Genomic DNA, 5,750 nt, shown 5'->3' on the forward strand with positions numbered 1-5,750 from the left:
TTCAACATCATAACCATAGGCGTATTCACACAACCAACAATTTTTGTCCAACATTTTGGGTGACAACAGCTTTAGAGTTCAAATTCTCAACAAACTTTACAAATTCCATAAAAAGCTGATGAGATTTCATGTGTTAACCTCCAAAGAAAATTACTCACAATTCTCAAATAAACACCTTAACTACAAAAAAAATACATCAATTTACATTAATACAAGTATAACTGGTTATCATTTAGTGTTGTTCCTTCCAAAATTTATTAATTAAAAGACAAAGCCAAACAATATTAAAAAGTGAACAAGAAAAGTGTATTAAAAAGTAAAATTTATTTGTTTTAAATAAGTGTATTAGCACAATTAAGTAGCTAGTTTTATTTTAATTAATATCATTAGATTTAAATACTAAAACCCAAGCATCAACTACAAAAATCTGTCCATTCTTCAAGACATGGCCAACCAAAGCCTTTGTGAGGAGCTTAGATTGCAATCTATACTGAACTCATAACGTATACTCTAACAAATAAATATCAAATCAAAAAAAAAATCTTATACTTCTTCAATATTCACTAAAGAAATCAAAGTTCATAATGTATATTCTTTAATTCTACGCTCTTTTTGCTCACATTTAATAAAATTAGTGATTTAAAATTTTATATCATATAATGACTTCTACATTCAGCCAAGTTAAAATTCTGTTTTCCCGGTTCTTACAGAATTCCATAAAATCGGAGCACAATTGTTTAAGTAAATAGTAAAAATAAAAGGAATTGGATGAAGACGGAATTTGTTTAAAATAAGAAAACGTAATTGAAGACAAACAGATGCTCAGAGGATTTGAATATGAATTTAAGCAGCAGATAGTCTGAAATATTTTAGGCCCGCCAAATCCTTTTAGATCTTGTAAGCAAAAGAAAAAATTAAAAGTCCATCATTCATTTTTTTGCACAGTTTTTGAGACTTTGGGTACCGTTTTAGCTTTGAAAGTCAAATTATTATTCCATACTATTATAAAATTTAATAATGAAAGAAATTTTAGATAAATTAAATATGTTTCGTTCTAGAAAGGTTTTCATAGCTCTAAATAGCATAGACTTGTGGGGTGGAGGAGTAGTTAGCACTTTCGCCTCGCAGCAAGAGGATCCGGGTTTGATACCAGTTTGTGGCTCTGGGTGAAAATTCAGAGCAGTTCCTGCGTTGAGCTTGCAAGTTCTCTCCCCACTGGTTTAAGGGGTTTCCCCCCGAGCTCTTCCGTTTCCCCTTCCATTAGAACTTGTTGAGGTTAACGGTAATAGTTAGTGCAGGGAGCTGTTGGCTCGTGTGGTATGAAGGGCTGGTCACCACCCTCCTACACATTGTAACATGGCCTTGGGCATTAGCCTAGTTGATGATGATTATTAAATTGGAGCAGAAGCTAAATTGTCAGGGTTGTTTAAATAGTGCTAAATTTCACAGTGAAATTCTTTAAAATAGTGCTAAATATGAGATAGAAATAGTTTAAATAGTGCTTAATATCACAGGGGAATTGTAAGGGTTGTTTTAACAGCGCTATATTTCGGAACGGAATAAGAAGTCCACTTTCTTTGCTCATGGAAACAAAAGAGATAAAGAGAGCTAAGAAGTTCTCGGAAATTAGAAAAATACTTCATTATTTATTTGATAAACAAAATAAATAAATACCAATATCAATTTGAAATTGGCCATTTATAACTTTCAGAAAAGGATGGAAACCATGAAAGTAATCTGGTCTGTTGCCTGCTCTCTAGTATGAAGGACAAATTTTCAGTATAATTTCCAATATCTACTATGTGTCAAAAATTAACACACCCCGATGTTATATGTTTGTATCCATACATTATAATATGGGTGATTATATACATGTAAGTTTACATGTATCAGTGTGTAGATAAAACTAGATATGTATGTAACTTCACATAATGATTATAATATTGGTGAATTTATCAGAGTCCGGGAAAGTGACTAGCTTTTCGAGACCGAGCTAGTATTATCCCAAAGCAACTAAGTCCTGATTTCAGCCCCTTGAATCTCCTCAACCACTCAAGAGTAGCGAGACAAGAAATATACCATTGGAAAGACCAGGCGCATACGACAAACATACAATAAAACAATAAATGTAGCGCTGTTATGCTAATAATGCGACGTAGTTCAAAGATAGCCAAAATGTCAAAAAAAAACTTTAATCTTCTTCTTGCAGATCGCTCTAGAGCAAAAAGTACTTATTTGATTTGCATAGAAATTGGTGACCACCTTCCACCTGCTCTCCCATTGTGGCATTCCAAAGGATAAGTCTCAGTGTCTAAGTGTCGTTGAGTTAATGAGGAAAACCTTTAGCCCTACCACAATATTTTATCAAATGTTTGAATTTCGTCCAAACGAACCTGTTTGTTTCCGTGGTTTCGTGTCTCCGCTATATCTACAAATGTATTATCTAACGATTTAGATCTATAGAAGGCTTCATCACTTTTCAATTTAATATACATTTTGATATAATAAGAACAGCTTGTCATAACTCCCACTATATTTATTTAGCTGAATAATTTGAATACATATTCAATATTATTTTTATTTAGCTGAATAATTTGAATACATATTCAATATTATTTTTATTTAGCTGAATAATTTGAATATTCAATATTATTATTAAGACGTGCCAGGTAAGAAATTGTAAAATGGTTAGCGTACTTTTGAATCTAAAATCATACAATTTCCCCCTACACTTTTTTTAGGAGGGGGGGGGCGGGTTAGCTTAAACTATCTATTGTCTCAAAATTATTTAATTTGGGATGTGAAAAATTTAGGATCAGATTTCCAAACCACAAAAAAATTATCTCGCATTGTCTAATTCTTTTCTAGAGGTGCCAATTATGTTTTTGAGAGGTCTAGGTCCCAATTTCTCAAAGTGTTGGGATGATTGTTTGTAGTTTTAATGGGAATTTGTGTTTTTTACAAATAAATTTCCTGACACAAATATGCCTATAACTATAGTATAATTTTAACTATAAATCTACCTGAGTGGTATAGTGGTTAAGGTGGGGTGGCAGCAGTGACGGCGATCCCGTGGGGGCTCTAGGGCTCAAGCCCCCATAGGGAAAAACAAACAGGGCAGAGCCCCCACAGAAATAAAATTGAGAAGAATAGCAATCAGGGGAAAATTTATAATCTCACTGCCTTTATTTACTTCCGAAATCAGTCTTTTTACAGAAGTTAATTTGAGATTGCAGATGCGAGTAGCATTAAGATGATATAACCGTAAAATTTATTTCGATAGATTCGTCCAAACAAAATTACCTAAAATACCTTCGTAATGTATTTGCCCCAGAAAGGCTTAATTATCTATCCATGCACACAGATATTTTTCTAAAGATATTGACTTAACTTTTATTATCAATGTACTCATTGACGGATGAGATATTAGAAAGAAGACTTTATTAAATATATATATATAGTACGAAAAAGTTTGAGCTGTACATTTTCTTGCTTAAGTTTTAAGTATATGGATTTTTAGATAAAAAATTAATTGCTTGTGCCTCCACAGAAATGTTTTCCGATCGCTGCCACTGGGTGGCAGAGTGGTTAATAGTTCTGGAACTACAAAAATGTATTAAATCTGGCCAAAAACCTTAAGGTTAAAATTCGCAAGGTCCTCTATTCTATTATTCTATATGGGCCTGTTCCTAACTCTTGGTAAAGAAAAGCCCACATATCACGCTACTTGACATCACATATGCTAGACCTTGCGCGACCTTTTTTTCATGATTTGCAAGATCTATTTTAATCATGAAAAAAAAAAGGACGCACAAGGTCTAGCGTATTTGATGACAAGTAGCGTGATATGCAGGCTTTTATTTACCAAGAGTAATAAATAAACAGGCCCATATAGAACTTGTCCATATGTCTAATTTAAGACCTTGCCCATGGTTTGCTTTCAGTACGTTCATGGGCTGAGACATTAGGATGAAGTGTTGGGCAGAGGACCTTGCGAATTTTAACTTTACGGTTTTTGGCCAGATATATATATATATATATATATATATATATAAGGCCAAAAACCTTAAGGTTAAAATTCGCAAGGTCCTCTGCCCAACACTACATCCTAATATATTTATATATTAATTATGTCAGCAGGCAAGCAGATATTAAGTATAATTTCTGCAGCCTCTCATATTTTGTTTATCATGGTAGCAAGAGATAATGCAGAGTTTGGAGCTACCTAACGTATTGGTTATGGTAATTTTATATATCTAGTAGTTTTATTTGTGTGTATGGGGTTCGAGATCCATCACGTCGAGACACATAATTAGTACCAAAAATTTAAATTACATAGCAATAACGAGAAATACAGAGTTCCTTCCAGAACTGGGAACCGAGGGCGATAGCTTTCAGGTGCTCCGGGAGATAATTTTAATCCAGGACAGATGAAGGGAGAAACGAGTGCTTCCGAGAAGCTAGGTAGAAGCCTGGCAAAACGAGGGATGTTGTCCAGCACCCTCTCGGGGTCTGTGCCGAGAAAAAATATCATGGGATAAGGGGACCAGAGCGCTGCACGTTTTGTGAATAACACTATTCACGGAGGGTGAGCCGCCTAACACGTCTACGAGCGGCAAGGGTAGTCCAGTTGAAATTTGTCAGGACTCGAGTCATGCTGAAGCTCCACGGGAAGCTCACATTTGTTATAATATGAATAAATATGCACGCTCACAAGGCGCAGGGCATGCCATTGGAATATTTCAAAAGAATGAATGTAGCATGTATTGTTGGGGGACCATACTGCCGAGCATTAAGTTTAGACCACTAGAGTTTTTTTGGCGAAGGAGCAATGCGCAAGGTGCATAAACCAAAGAGCTCTCGCAGCCTGAGAGGTAACTCAAACCTATGTGGGTGCTCCATTCCAGAGTGTCAGTGATGACCACTCCAAGGTAATGCTGAACGAGGGTCCATCAAGGGTGTAAATGGCATTAGTAACAGGACAGCCTTGTCAACGGAGAGACAGGACTGCACACTGGGAAGCGTTGAGTGGAAGCTTGCAAGCTATGCTCCAATTATGGATGCTATCCAGGTCATCAAAAAGGATAACCCCAAAAAAATACACATAAGTGGATAATAGGTGTAAATGTCGTAACCTGATACTTTTACTTCAGGAATTTCCCTGGTTTTATGTTGAAACACACAGAAAACTATTATTTAAAATATGAATAGTTTTTGCAAAAAATCCCAAATAGGTATCTAGCCATTGAAAGAAAGGATAGGTGGGTCTTTTCTGAAAGTGTTCTTAAAATATTAAGTGAGCCATGTCACCTTCTTAGTGTACATAGAGTACACAAAATAGACATTTTACCATCTAAATTAGTCGTTTAAAGTTAACTTTAAAAAAATCGATTAATTACAGTAACAGTAAACAACAATAATTTTGGGTCTTGGCCTTATACACATGGCGCTGACTAAAACGACGAAATAATACCAAAATTAAACGAATTTATCACTGAAATATGGTCAATTATTATTAAAATACATGATTTATAATAACATTCCGTTTCCAAGATTAATTAGATTAAATATTACGCTTGAAAATAGGTTATAAAATCCTACTATGCCAAGAAAACGTCGTAGGCTGCTTTAAAATAAAATAGCAGACAACACTTACGACGAACTCTGCAGCCAAACAAAATCCATTCGTAATCCTTTACCCCTCCACAGCTTCCACAATACAAAATTGTAATCATGGTTGGCGTCCGGAA

General features: G+C 34.9%; 1 long non-coding RNA gene across 1 annotated transcript; it reads right to left on the reverse strand.

Annotated features, from left to right (window-relative positions):
- Positions 1-3,421: 3,421 nt before the first annotated feature.
- Positions 3,422-4,104, reverse strand: LOC149931591 (uncharacterized). The gene is made up of 2 exons (XR_016474154.1): positions 4,066-4,104; positions 3,422-3,634 (listed from the first exon to the last, which is right to left on the reverse strand). It is a non-coding gene; the product is annotated as an uncharacterized LOC149931591 (long non-coding RNA).
- Positions 4,105-5,750: the final 1,646 nt, after the last annotated feature.

Source organism: Leiobunum rupestre, chromosome 9 (genome assembly GCF_980474605.1).
Source record: "Leiobunum rupestre chromosome 9, qqLeiRupe1.1.hap1, whole genome shotgun sequence".
Lineage (NCBI taxonomy): Eukaryota > Metazoa > Arthropoda > Arachnida > Opiliones > Sclerosomatidae > Leiobunum > Leiobunum rupestre.